Below are 14,003 nucleotides of genomic sequence, written 5' to 3' on the forward strand. Positions count from 1 at the left end.
TTTCGTTCTTCTATGTTGAAGCGTTCGTTTCCAGTAACAGTTTGAATTTTGGCGTTTCACTCTGTTTTCTCCTATATTGATACATGTATTTGGAACTCTAAACCAAACACGGTTTGTGCTAGCTTCTTGAAACTTGACACAGTAAAGCAGTTTCACGTTCTATATCTATGTTCTGTTTCCTCTTGATGTAGCACTCAGCAGTGACTGAGGAGAAACACTTTCATTGAAAGGGGTTGCCAAGCTTCCCAAAATTGCGAGTCTCCAATATCTCAGCAACTATTTTTTAACCCAAACTGGATGATACTTTCAGGTAATGATCAGTACACTAAGCCCATTTGGTTCCCCAAATTTAGTTCTTCTATGTTAAAGCGTTCGTTTACAGTAACAGTTTGAATTTTGGCGTTTCACTCTGTTTTCTCCTATATTGATACATGTATTTGGAACTCTAAACCAAACACGATTTGTGCTAGCTTCTTGAAACTTGACACAGTAAAGCAGTTTCACGTTCTATCTCTATGTTCTGTTTCCTCTTGATGTAGCACTCAGCAGTGACTGAGGAGAAACACTTTCATTGAAAGGGGTTGCCAAGCTTCCCAAAATTGCGAGTCTCCAGAAATCTCAGCAACTATTTTTTAACCCAAACTGGATGATACTTTCAGGTAATGATCAGTACACTAAGCTCACTTGGTTCCCCAAATTTCGTTCTTTTATGTTGAAGCGTTCGCTTCCAGTAACTGTTTGAATTTTGGCGTTTCACTCTGTTTTCTCCTATACTGACAGATGTATTTGGAACTCTAAATCAAACACGGTTTGTGCTAGCTTCTTGAAACTTGACACAGTAAAGCAGTTTCACGTTCTATCTCTATGTTCTGTTTCCTCTGGATGTAGCCCTAAGCAGTGACTGGGGAGAAATACTTTCATTGACAGGGGTTGCCAAGCTTCCAGAAATTACGAGTCTCCAGAAATCTCAGCAACTATGATTTCACCCAAACTGGATGATACTTTCAGGTAATAATAGGTACACTAAGCCCACTTGGTTCCCCAAATTTCGTTCTTCTATGTTGAAGCGTTCGTTTCCAGTAACAGTTTGAATTTTGGCGTTTCACTCTGTTTTCTCCTATATTGATAGATGTATTTGGAACTCTAAATCAAACACGGTTTGTGCTACCTTCTTCAAACTTGACACAGTAAAGCAGTTTCAAGTTCTATCTATATGTTCTCTTTCCTCTTGATGTAGCACTCAGCAGTGACTGAGGAGAAACACTTTCATTGAAAGGGGTTGCCAAGCTTCCCAAAATTGCGAGTCTCCAGAAATCTCAGCAACTATTTTTTCACCCAAACTGGATGATACTTTCAGGTAATGATCAGTACACTAAGCTCACTTGGTTCCCCAAATTTCGTTCTTTTATGTTGATGCGTTCGCTTCCAGTAACTGTTTGAATTTTGGCGTTTCACTCTGTTTTCTCCTATACTGACAGATGTATTTGGAACTCTAAATCAAACACGGTTTGTGCTAGCTTCTTGAAACTTGACACACTAAAGCAGTTTCACGTTCTATCTCTATGTTCTGTTTCCTCTGGATGTAGCCCTAAGCAGTGACTGGGGAGAAATACTTTCATTGAAAGGGGTTGCCAAGCTTCCAGAAATTACGAGTCTCCAGAAATCTCAGCAACTATGATTTCACCCATACTGGATGATACTTTCAGGTAATGATCAGTACACTAAGCCCACTTGGTTCGCCAAATTTCGTTCTTCTATGTTGAAGCGTTCGTTTCCAGTAACAGTTTGAATTTTGGCGTTTCACTCTGTTTTCTCCTATATTGATAGATGTATTTGGAACTCTAAACCAAACAGGGTTTGTGCTAGCTTCTTGAAACTTGACACAGTAAAGCAGTTTCACGTTCTATCTCTATGTTCTGTTTCCTCTTGATGTAGCACTCAGCAGTGACTGAGGAGAAACACTTTCATTGAAAGGGGTTGCCAAGCTTCCCAAAATTGCGAGTCTCCAGAAATCTCAGCAACTATTTTTTAACCCAAACTGGATGATACTTTCAGGTAATGATCAGTACACTAAGCCCACTTGGTTCCCCAAATTTCGTTCTTTTATGTTGAAGCGTTCGCTTCCAGTAACTGTTTGAATTTTGGCGTTTCACTCTGTTTTCTCATATATTGATAGATGTATTTGGAACTCTAAACCAAACACGGTTTGTGCTAGCTTCTTGAAACTTGACACAGTAAAGCAGTTTCACGTTCTATCTCTATGTTCTGTTTCCTCTTGATGTAGCACTCAGCAGTGACTGAGGAGAAACACTTTCATTGAAAGGGGTTGCCAAGCTTCCCAAAATTGCGAGTCTCCAGAAATCTCAGCAACTATTTTTTAACCCAAACTGGATGATACTTTCAGGTAATGATCAGTACACTAAGCTCACTTGGTTCCCCAAATTTCGTTCTTTTATGTTGAAGCTTTCGCTTCCAGTAACTGTTTGAATTTTGGCGTTTCACTCTGTTTTCTCCTATACTGACAGATGTATTTGGAACTCTAAATCAAACACAGTTTGTGCTAGCTTCTTGAAACTTGACACAGTAAAGCACTTTCACGTTCTATCTCTATGTTCTGTTTCCTCTGGATGTAGCCCTAAGCAGTGACTGGGGAGAAATACTTTCATTGAAAGGGGTTGCCAAGCTTCCAGAAATTACGAGTCTCCAGAAATCTCAGCAACTATGATTTCACCCAACCTGGATGATACTTTCAGGTAATGATCAGTACACTAAGCCCACTTGGTTCGCCAAATTTCGTTCTTCTATGTTGAAGCGTTCGTTTCCAGTAACAGTTTGAATTTTGGCGTTTCACTCTGTTTTCTCCTATATTGATAGATGTATTTGGAACTCTAAACCAAACACGGTTTGTGCTAGCTTCTTGAAACTTGACACAGTAAAGCAGTTTCACGTTCTATCTCTATGTTCTGTTTGCTCTTGATGTAGCACTCAGCAGTGACTGAGGAGAAACACTTTCATTGAAAGGGGTTGCCAAGCTTCCCAAAATTGCGAGTCTCCAGAAATCTCAGCAACTATTTTTAACCCAAACTGGATGATACTTTCAGGTAATGATCAGTACACTAAGCCCACTTGGTTCCCCAAATTTCGTTCTTTTATGTTGAAGCGTTCGCTTCCAGTAACTGTTTGAATTTTGGCGTTTCACTCTCTTTTCTCCTATATTGATAGATGTATTTGGAACTCTAAACCAAACACGGTTTGTGCTAGCTTCTTGAAACTTGACACAGTAAAGCAGTTTCACGTTCTATCTCTATGTTCTGTTTCCTCTTGATGTAGCACTCAGCAGTGACTGAGGAGAAACACTTTCATTGAAAGGGGTTGCCAAGCTTCCCAAAATTGCGAGTCTCCAGAAATCTCAGCAACTATTTTTTAACCCAAACTGTATGATACTTTCAGGTAATGATCAGTACACTAAGCTCACTTGGTTCCCCAAATTTCGTTCTTTTATGTTGAAGCGTTCGCTTTCAGTAACTGTTTGAATTTTGGCGTTTCACTCTGTTTTCTCCTATACTGACAGATGTATTTGGAACTCTAAATCAAACACGGTTTGTGCTAGCTTCTTGAAACTTGACACAGTAAAGCAGTTTCACGTTCTATCTCTATGTTCTGTTTCCTCTTGATGTAGCCCTAAGCAGTGACTGGGGAGAAATACTTTCATTGAAAGGGGTTGCCAAGCTTCCAGAAATTACGAGTCTCCAGAAATCTCAGCAACTATGATTTCACCCATACTGGATGATACTTTCAGGTAATGATCAGTACACTAAGCCCACTTGGTTCGCCAAATTTCGTTCTTCTATGTTGAAGCGTTCGTTTCCAGTAACAGTTTGAATTTTGGCGTTTCACTCTGTTTTCTCCTATATTGATAGATGTATTTGGAACTCTAAACCAAACAGGGTTTGTGCTAGCTTCTTGAAACTTGACACAGTAAAGCAGTTTCACGTTCTATCTCTATGTTCTGTTTCCTCTTGATGTAGTACTCAGCAGTGACTGAGGAGAAACACTTTCATTGAAAGGGGTTGCCAAGCTTCCCAAAATTGCGAGTCTCCAGAAATCTCAGCAACTATTTTTTAACCCAAACTGGATGATACTTTCAGGTAATGATCAGTACACTAAGCCCACTTGGTTCCCCAAATTTCGTTCTTTTATGTTGAAGCGTTCGCTTCCAGTAACTGTTTGAATTTTGGCGTTTCACTCTGTTTTCTCATATATTGATAGATGTATTTGGAACTCTAAACCAAACACGGTTTGTGCTAGCTTCTTGAAACTTGACACAGTAAAGCAGTTTCACGTTCTATCTCTATGTTCTGTTTCCTCTTGATGTAGCACTCAGCAGTGACTGAGGAGAAACACTTTCATTGAAAGGGGTTGCCAAGCTTCCCAAAATTGCGAGTCTCCAGAAATCTCAGCAACTATTTTTTAACCCAAACTGGATGATACTTTCAGGTAATGATCAGTACACTAAGCTCACTTGGTTCCCCAAATTTCGTTCTTTTATGTTGAAGCTTTCGCTTCCAGTAACTGTTTGAATTTTGGCGTTTCACTCTGTTTTCTCCTATACTGACAGATGTATTTGGAACTCTAAATCAAACACAGTTTGTGCTAGCTTCTTGAAACTTGACACAGTAAAGCACTTTCACGTTCTATCTCTATGTTCTGTTTCCTCTGGATGTAGCCCTAAGCAGTGACTGGGGAGAAATACTTTCATTGAAAGGGGTTGCCAAGCTTCCAGAAATTTGGAGTCTCCAGAAATCTCAGCAACTATGATTTCACCCAACCTGGATGATACTTTCAGGTAATGATCAGTACACTAAGCCCACTTGGTTCGCCAAATTTCGTTCTTCTATGTTGAAGCGTTCGTTTCCAGTAACAGTTTGAATTTTGGCGTTTCACTCTGTTTTCTCCTATACTGACAGATGTATTTGGAACTCTAAATCAAACACGGTTTGTGCTAGCTTCTTGAAACTTGACACAGTAAAGCAGTTTCACGTTCTATCTCTATGTTCTGTTTCCTCTTGATGTAGCCCTAAGCAGTGACTGGGGAGAAATACTTTCATTGAAAGGGGTTGCCAAGCTTCCAGAAATTACGAGTCTCCAGAAATCTCAGCAACTATGATTTCACCCATACTGGATGATACTTTCAGGTAATGATCAGTACACTAAGCCCACTTGGTTCGCCAAATTTCGTTCTTCTATGTTGAAGCGTTCGTTTCCAGTAACAGTTTGAATTTTGGCGTTTCACTCTGTTTTCTCCTATATTGATAGATGTATTTGGAACTCTAAACCAAACACGGTTTGTGCTAGCTTCTTGAAACTTGACACAGTAAAGCAGTTTCACGTTCTATCTCTATGTTCTGTTTGCTCTTGATGTAGCACTCAGCAGTGACTGAGGAGAAACACTTTCATTGAAAGGGGTTGCCAAGCTTCCCAAAATTGCGAGTCTCCAGAAATCTCAGCAACTATTTTTTAACCCAAACTGGATGATACTTTCAGGTAATGATCAGTACACTAAGCCCACTTGGTTCCCCAAATTTCGTTCTTTTATGTTGAAGCGTTCGCTTCCAGTAACTGTTTGAATTTTGGCGTTTCACTCTGTTTTCTCCTATACTGACAGATGTATTTGGAACTCTAAATCAAACACAGTTTGTGCTAGCTTCTTGAAACTTGACACAGTAAAGCACTTTCACGTTCTATCTCTATGTTCTGTTTCCTCTGGATGTAGCCCTAAGCAGTGACTGGGGAGAAATACTTTCATTGAAAGGGGTTGCCAAGCTTCCAGAAATTACGAGTCTCCAGAAATCTCAGCAACTATGATTTCACCCAACCTGGATGATACTTTCAGGTAATGATCAGTACACTAAGCCCACTTGGTTCGCCAAATTTCGTTCTTCTATGTTGAAGCGTTCGTTTCCAGTAACAGTTTGAATTTTGGCGTTTCACTCTGTTTTCTCCTATACTGACAGATGTATTTGGAACTCTAAATCAAACACGGTTTGTGCTAGCTTCTTGAAACTTGACACACTAAAGCAGTTTCACGTTCTATCTCTATGTTCTGTTTCCTCTTGATGTAGCCCTAAGCAGTGACTGGGGAGAAATACTTTCATTGAAAGGGGTTGCCAAGCTTCCAGAAATTACGAGTCTCCAGAAATCTCAGCAACTATGATTTCACCCATACTGGATGATACTTTCAGGTAATGATCAGTACACTAAGCCCACTTGGTTCGCCAAATTTCGTTCTTCTATGTTGAAGCGTTCGTTTCCAGTAACAGTTTGAATTTTGGCGTTTCACTCTGTTTTCTCCTATATTGATAGATGTATTTGGAACTCTAAACCAAACAGGGTTTGTGCTAGCTTCTTGAAACTTGACACAGTAAAGCAGTTTCACGTTCTATCTCTATGTTCTGTTTGCTCTTGATGTAGCACTCAGCAGTGACTGAGGAGAAACACTTTCATTGAAAGGGGTTGCCAAGCTTCCCAAAATTGCGAGTCTCCAGAAATCTCAGCAACTATTTTTTAACCCAAACTGGATGATACTTTCAGGTAATGATCAGTACACTAAGCCCACTTGGTTCCCCAAATTTCGTTCTTTTATGTTGAAGCGTTCGCTTCCAGTAACTGTTTGAATTTTGGCGTTTCACTCTCTTTTCTCCTATATTGATAGATGTATTTGGAACTCTAAACCAAACACGGTTTGTGCTAGCTTCTTGAAACTTGACACAGTAAAGCAGTTTCACGTTCTATCTCTATGTTCTGTTTCCTCTTGATGTAGCACTCAGCAGTGACTGAGGAGAAACACTTTCATTGAAAGGGGTTGCCAAGCTTCCCAAAATTGCGAGTCTCCAGAAATCTCAGCAACTATTTTTTAACCCAAACTGGATGATACTTTCAGGTAATGATCAGTACACTAAGCTCACTTGGTTCCCCAAATTTCGTTCTTTTATGTTGAAGCGTTCGCTTTCAGTAACTGTTTGAATTTTGGCGTTTCACTCTGTTTTCTCCTATACTGACAGATGTATTTGGAACTCTAAATCAAACACGGTTTGTGCTAGCTTCTTGAAACTTGACACAGTAAAGCAGTTTCACGTTCTATCTCTATGTTCTGTTTCCTCTTGATGTAGCCCTAAGCAGTGACTGGAGAGAAATACTTTCATTGAAAGGGGTTGCCAAGCTTCCAGAAATTACGAGTCTCCAGAAATCTCAGCAACTATGATTTCACCCATACTGGATGATACTTTCAGGTAATGATCAGTACACTAAGCCCACTTGGTTCGCCAAATTTCGTTCTTCTATGTTGAAGCGTTCGTTTCCAGTAACAGTTTGAATTTTGGCGTTTCACTCTGTTTTCTCCTATATTGATAGATGTATTTGGAACTCTAAACCAAACACGGTTTGTGCTAGCTTCTTGAAACTTGACACAGTAAAGCAGTTTCACGTTCTATCTCTATGTTCTGTTTCCTCTTCGATGTAGCACTCAGCAGTGACTGAGGAGAAACACTTTCATTGAAAGGGGTTGCCAAGCTTCCCAAAATTGCGAGTCTCCAGAAATCTCAGCAACTATTTTTTAACCCAAACTGGATGATACTTTCAGGTAATGATCAGTACACTAAGCCCACTTGGTTCCCCAAATTTCGTTCTTCTATGTTGAAGCGTTCGTTTCCAGTAACAGTTTGAATTTTGGCGTTTCACTCTGTTTTCTCCTATATTGATAGATGTATTTGGAACTCTAAACCAAACACGGTTTGTGCTAGCTTCTTGAAACTTGACACAGTAAAGCAGTTTCACGTTCTATCTCTATGTTCTGTTTCCTCTTGATGTAGCACTCAGCAGTGACTGAGGAGAAACACTTTCATTGAAAGGGGTTGCCAAGCTTCCCAAAATTGCGAGTCTCCAGAAATCTCAGCAACTATTTTTTAACCCAAACTGGATGATACTTTCAGGTAATGATCAGTACACTAAGCTCACTTGGTTCCCCAAATTTCGTTCTTTTATGTTGAAGCTTTCGCTTCCAGTAACTGTTTGAATTTTGGCGTTTCACTCTGTTTTCTCCTATACTGACAGATGTATTTGGAACTCTAAATCAAACACAGTTTGTGCTAGCTTCTTGAAACTTGACACAGTAAAGCACTTTCACGTTCTATCTCTATGTTCTGTTTCCTCTGGATGTAGCCCTAAGCAGTGACTGGGGAGAAATACTTTCATTGAAAGGGGTTGCCAAGCTTCCAGAAATTACGAGTCTCCAGAAATCTCAGCAACTATGATTTCACCCAACCTGGATGATACTTTCAGGTAATGATCAGTACACTAAGCCCACTTGGTTCGCCAAATTTCGTTCTTCTATGTTGAAGCGTTCGTTTCCAGTAACAGTTTGAATTTTGGCGTTTCACTCTGTTTTCTCCTATATTGATAGATGTATTTGGAACTCTAAACCAAACACGGTTTGTGCTAGCTTCTTGAAACTTGACACAGTAAAGTAGTTTCACGTTCTATCTCTATGTTCTGTTTGCTCTTGATGTAGCACTCAGCAGTGACTGAGGAGAAACACTTTCATTGAAAGGGGTTGCCAAGCTTCCCAAAATTGCGAGTCTCCAGAAATCTCAGCAACTATTTTTTAACCCAAACTGGATGATACTTTCAGGTAATGATCAGTACACTAAGCCCACTTGGTTCCCCAAATTTCGTTCTTTTATGTTGAAGCGTTCGCTTCCAGTAACTGTTTGAATTTTGGCGTTTCACTCTCTTTTCTCCTATATTGATAGATGTATTTGGAACTCTAAACCAAACACGGTTTGTGCTAGCTTCTTGAAACTTGACACAGTAAAGCAGTTTCACGTTCTATCTCTATGTTCTGTTTCCTCTTGATGTAGCACTCAGCAGTGACTGAGGAGAAACACTTTCATTGAAAGGGGTTGCCAAGCTTCCCAAAATTGCGAGTCTCCAGAAATCTCAGCAACTATTTTTTAACCCAAACTGTATGATACTTTCAGGTAATGATCAGTACACTAAGCTCACTTGGTTCCCCAAATTTCGTTCTTTTATGTTGAAGCGTTCGCTTTCAGTAACTGTTTGAATTTTGGCGTTTCACTCTGTTTTCTCCTATACTGACAGATGTATTTGGAACTCTAAATCAAACACGGTTTGTGCTAGCTTCTTGAAACTTGACACAGTAAAGCAGTTTCACGTTCTATCTCTATGTTCTGTTTCCTCTTGATGTAGCCCTAAGCAGTGACTGGGGAGAAATACTTTCATTGAAAGGGGTTGCCAAGCTTCCAGAAATTACGAGTCTCCAGAAATCTCAGCAACTATGATTTCACCCATACTGGATGATACTTTCAGGTAATGATCAGTACACTAAGCCCACTTGGTTCGCCAAATTTCGTTCTTCTATGTTGAAGCGTTCGTTTCCAGTAACAGTTTGAATTTTGGCGTTTCACTCTGTTTTCTCCTATATTGATAGATGTATTTGGAACTCTAAACCAAACAGGGTTTGTGCTAGCTTCTTGAAACTTGACACAGTAAAGCAGTTTCACGTTCTATCTCTATGTTCTGTTTCCTCTTGATGTAGTACTCAGCAGTGACTGAGGAGAAACACTTTCATTGAAAGGGGTTGCCAAGCTTCCCAAAATTGCGAGTCTCCAGAAATCTCAGCAACTATTTTTTAACCCAAACTGGATGATACTTTCAGGTAATGATCAGTACACTAAGCCCACTTGGTTCCCCAAATTTCGTTCTTTTATGTTGAAGCGTTCGCTTCCAGTAACTGTTTGAATTTTGGCGTTTCACTCTGTTTTCTCATATATTGATAGATGTATTTGGAACTCTAAACCAAACACGGTTTGTGCTAGCTTCTTGAAACTTGACACAGTAAAGCAGTTTCACGTTCTATCTCTATGTTCTGTTTCCTCTTGATGTAGCACTCAGCAGTGACTGAGGAGAAACACTTTCATTGAAAGGGGTTGCCAAGCTTCCCAAAATTGCGAGTCTCCAGAAATCTCAGCAACTATTTTTTAACCCAAACTGGATGATACTTTCAGGTAATGATCAGTACACTAAGCTCACTTGGTTCCCCAAATTTCGTTCTTTTATGTTGAAGCTTTCGCTTCCAGTAACTGTTTGAATTTTGGCGTTTCACTCTGTTTTCTCCTATACTGACAGATGTATTTGGAACTCTAAATCAAACACAGTTTGTGCTAGCTTCTTGAAACTTGACACAGTAAAGCACTTTCACGTTCTATCTCTATGTTCTGTTTCCTCTGGATGTAGCCCTAAGCAGTGACTGGGGAGAAATACTTTCATTGAAAGGGGTTGCCAAGCTTCCAGAAATTACGAGTCTCCAGAAATCTCAGCAACTATGATTTCACCCAACCTGGATGATACTTTCAGGTAATGATCAGTACACTAAGCCCACTTGGTTCGCCAAATTTCGTTCTTCTATGTTGAAGCGTTCGTTTCCAGTAACAGTTTGAATTTTGGCGTTTCACTCTGTTTTCTCCTATACTGACAGATGTATTTGGAACTCTAAATCAAACACGGTTTGTGCTAGCTTCTTGAAACTTGACACAGTAAAGCAGTTTCACGTTCTATCTCTATGTTCTGTTTCCTCTTGATGTAGCCCTAAGCAGTGACTGGGGAGAAATACTTTCATTGAAAGGGGTTGCCAAGCTTCCAGAAATTACGAGTCTCCAGAAATCTCAGCAACTATGATTTCACCCATACTGGATGATACTTTCAGGTAATGATCAGTACACTAAGCCCACTTGGTTCGCCAAATTTCGTTCTTCTATGTTGAAGCGTTCGTTTCCAGTAACAGTTTGAATTTTGGCGTTTCACTCTGTTTTCTCCTATATTGATAGATGTATTTGGAACTCTAAACCAAACACGGTTTGTGCTAGCTTCTTGAAACTTGACACAGTAAAGCAGTTTCACGTTCTATCTCTATGTTCTGTTTCCTCTTCGATGTAGCACTCAGCAGTGACTGAGGAGAAACACTTTCATTGAAAGGGGTTGCCAAGCTTCCCAAAATTGCGAGTCTCCAGAAATCTCAGCAACTATTTTTTAACCCAAACTGGATGATACTTTCAGGTAATGATCAGTACACTAAGCCCACTTGGTTCCCCAAATTTCGTTCTTCTATGTTGAAGCGTTCGTTTCCAGTAACAGTTTGAATTTTGGCGTTTCACTCTGTTTTCTCCTATATTGATAGATGTATTTGGAACTCTAAACCAAAAACGGTTTGTGCTAGCTTCTTGAAACTTGACACAGTAAAGCAGTTTCACGTTCTATCTCTATGTTCTGTTTCCTCTTGATGTAGCACTCAGCAGTGACTGAGGAGAAACACTTTCATTGAAAGGGGTTGCCAAGCTTCCCAAAATTGCGAGTCTCCAGAAATCTCAGCAACTATTTTTTAACCCAAACTGGATGATACTTTCAGGTAATGATCAGTACACTAAGCCCACTTGGTTCCCCAAATTTCGTTCTTTTATGTTGAAGCGTTCGCTTCCAGTAACTGTTTGAATTTTGGCGTTTCACTCTGTTTTCTCCTATACTGACAGATGTATTTGGAACTCTAAATCAAACACAGTTTGTGCTAGCTTCTTGAAACTTGACACAGTAAAGCACTTTCACGTTCTATCTCTATGTTCTGTTTCCTCTGGATGTAGCCCTAAGCAGTGACTGGGGAGAAATACTTTCATTGAAAGGGGTTGCCAAGCTTCCAGAAATTACGAGTCTCCAGAAATCTCAGCAACTATGATTTCACCCAACCTGGATGATACTTTCAGGTAATGATCAGTACACTAAGCCCACTTGGTTCGCCAAATTTCGTTCTTCTATGTTGAAGCGTTCGTTTCCAGTAACAGTTTGAATTTTGGCGTTTCACTCTGTTTTCTCCTATACTGACAGATGTATTTGGAACTCTAAATCAAACACGGTTTGTGCTAGCTTCTTGAAACTTGACACACTAAAGCAGTTTCACGTTCTATCTCTATGTTCTGTTTCCTCTTGATGTAGCCCTAAGCAGTGACTGGGGAGAAATACTTTCATTGAAAGGGGTTGCCAAGCTTCCAGAAATTACGAGTCTCCAGAAATCTCAGCAACTATGATTTCACCCATACTGGATGATACTTTCAGGTAATGATCAGTACACTAAGCCCACTTGGTTCGCCAAATTTCGTTCTTCTATGTTGAAGCGTTCGTTTCCAGTAACAGTTTGAATTTTGGCGTTTCACTCTGTTTTCTCCTATATTGATAGATGTATTTGGAACTCTAAACCAAACACGGTTTGTGCTAGCTTCTTGAAACTTGACACAGTAAAGCAGTTTCACGTTCTATCTCTATGTTCTGTTTGCTCTTGATGTAGCACTCAGCAGTGACTGAGGAGAAACACTTTCATTGAAAGGGGTTGCCAAGCTTCCCAAAATTGCGAGTCTCCAGAAATCTCAGCAACTATTTTTTAACCCAAACTGGATGATACTTTCAGGTAATGATCAGTACACTAAGCCCACTTGGTTCCCCAAATTTCGTTCTTTTATGTTGAAGCGTTCGCTTCCAGTAACTGTTTGAATTTTGGCGTTTCACTCTGTTTTCTCCTATATTGATAGATGTATTTGGAACTCTAAACCAAACACGGTTTGTGCTAGCTTCTTGAAACTTGACACAGTAAAGCAGTTTCACGTTCTATCTCTATGTTCTGTTTCCTCTTGATGTAGCACTCAGCAGTGACTGAGGAGAAACACTTTCATTGAAAGGGGTTGCCAAGCTTCCCAAAATTGCGAGTCTCCAGAAATCTCAGCAACTATTTTTTAACCCAAACTGGATGATACTTTCAGGTAATGATCAGTACACTAAGCTCACTTGGTTCCCCAAATTTCGTTCTTTTATGTTGAAGCGTTCGCTTTCAGTAACTGTTTGAATTTTGGCGTTTCACTCTGTTTTCTCCTATACTGACAGATGTATTTGGAACTCTAAATCAAACACGGTTTGTGCTAGCTTCTTGAAACTTGACACAGTAAAGCAGTTTCACGTTCTATCTCTATGTTCTGTTTCCTCTTGATGTAGCCCTAAGCAGTGACTGGGGAGAAATACTTTCATTGAAAGGGGTTGCCAAGCTTCCAGAAATTACGAGTCTCCAGAAATCTCAGCAACTATGATTTCACCCATACTGGATGATACTTTCAGGTAATGATCAGTACTCTAAGCCCACTTGGTTCGCCAAATTTCGTTCTTCTATGTTGAAGCGTTCGTTTCCAGTAACAGTTTGAATTTTGGCGTTTCACTCTGTTTTCTCCTATATTGATAGATGTATTTGGAACTCTAAACCAAACACGGTTTGTGCTAGCTTCTTGAAACTTGACACAGTAAAGCAGTTTCACGTTCTATCTCTATGTTCTGTTTCCTCTTCGATGTAGCACTCAGCAGTGACTGAGGAGAAACACTTTCATTGAAAGGGGTTGCCAAGCTTCCCAAAATTGCGAGTCTCCAGAAATCTCAGCAACTATTTTTTAACCCAAACTGGATGATACTTTCAGGTAATGATCAGTACACTAAGCCCACTTGGTTCCCCAAATTTCGTTCTTCTATGTTGAAGCGTTCGTTTCCAGTAACAGTTTGAATTTTGGCGTTTCACTCTGTTTTCTCCTATATTGATAGATGTATTTGGAACTCTAAACCAAACACGGTTTGTGCTAGCTTCTTGAAACTTGACACAGTAAAGCAGTTTCACGTTCTATCTCTATGTTCTGTTTCCTCTTGATGTAGCACTCAGCAGTGACTGAGGAGAAACACTTTCATTGAAAGGGGTTGCCAAGCTTCCCAAAATTGCGAGTCTCCAGAAATCTCAGCAACTATTTTTTAACCCAAACTGGATGATACTTTCAGGTAATGATCAGTACACTAAGCCCACTTGGTTCCCCAAATTTCGTTCTTTTATGTTGAAGCGTTCGCTTCCAGTAACTGTT

This window comes from Spermophilus citellus, assembly GCF_964194105.1.
Source record: "Spermophilus citellus genome assembly, chromosome: 1".
Taxonomy (NCBI): Eukaryota; Metazoa; Chordata; class Mammalia; order Rodentia; family Sciuridae; genus Spermophilus; species Spermophilus citellus.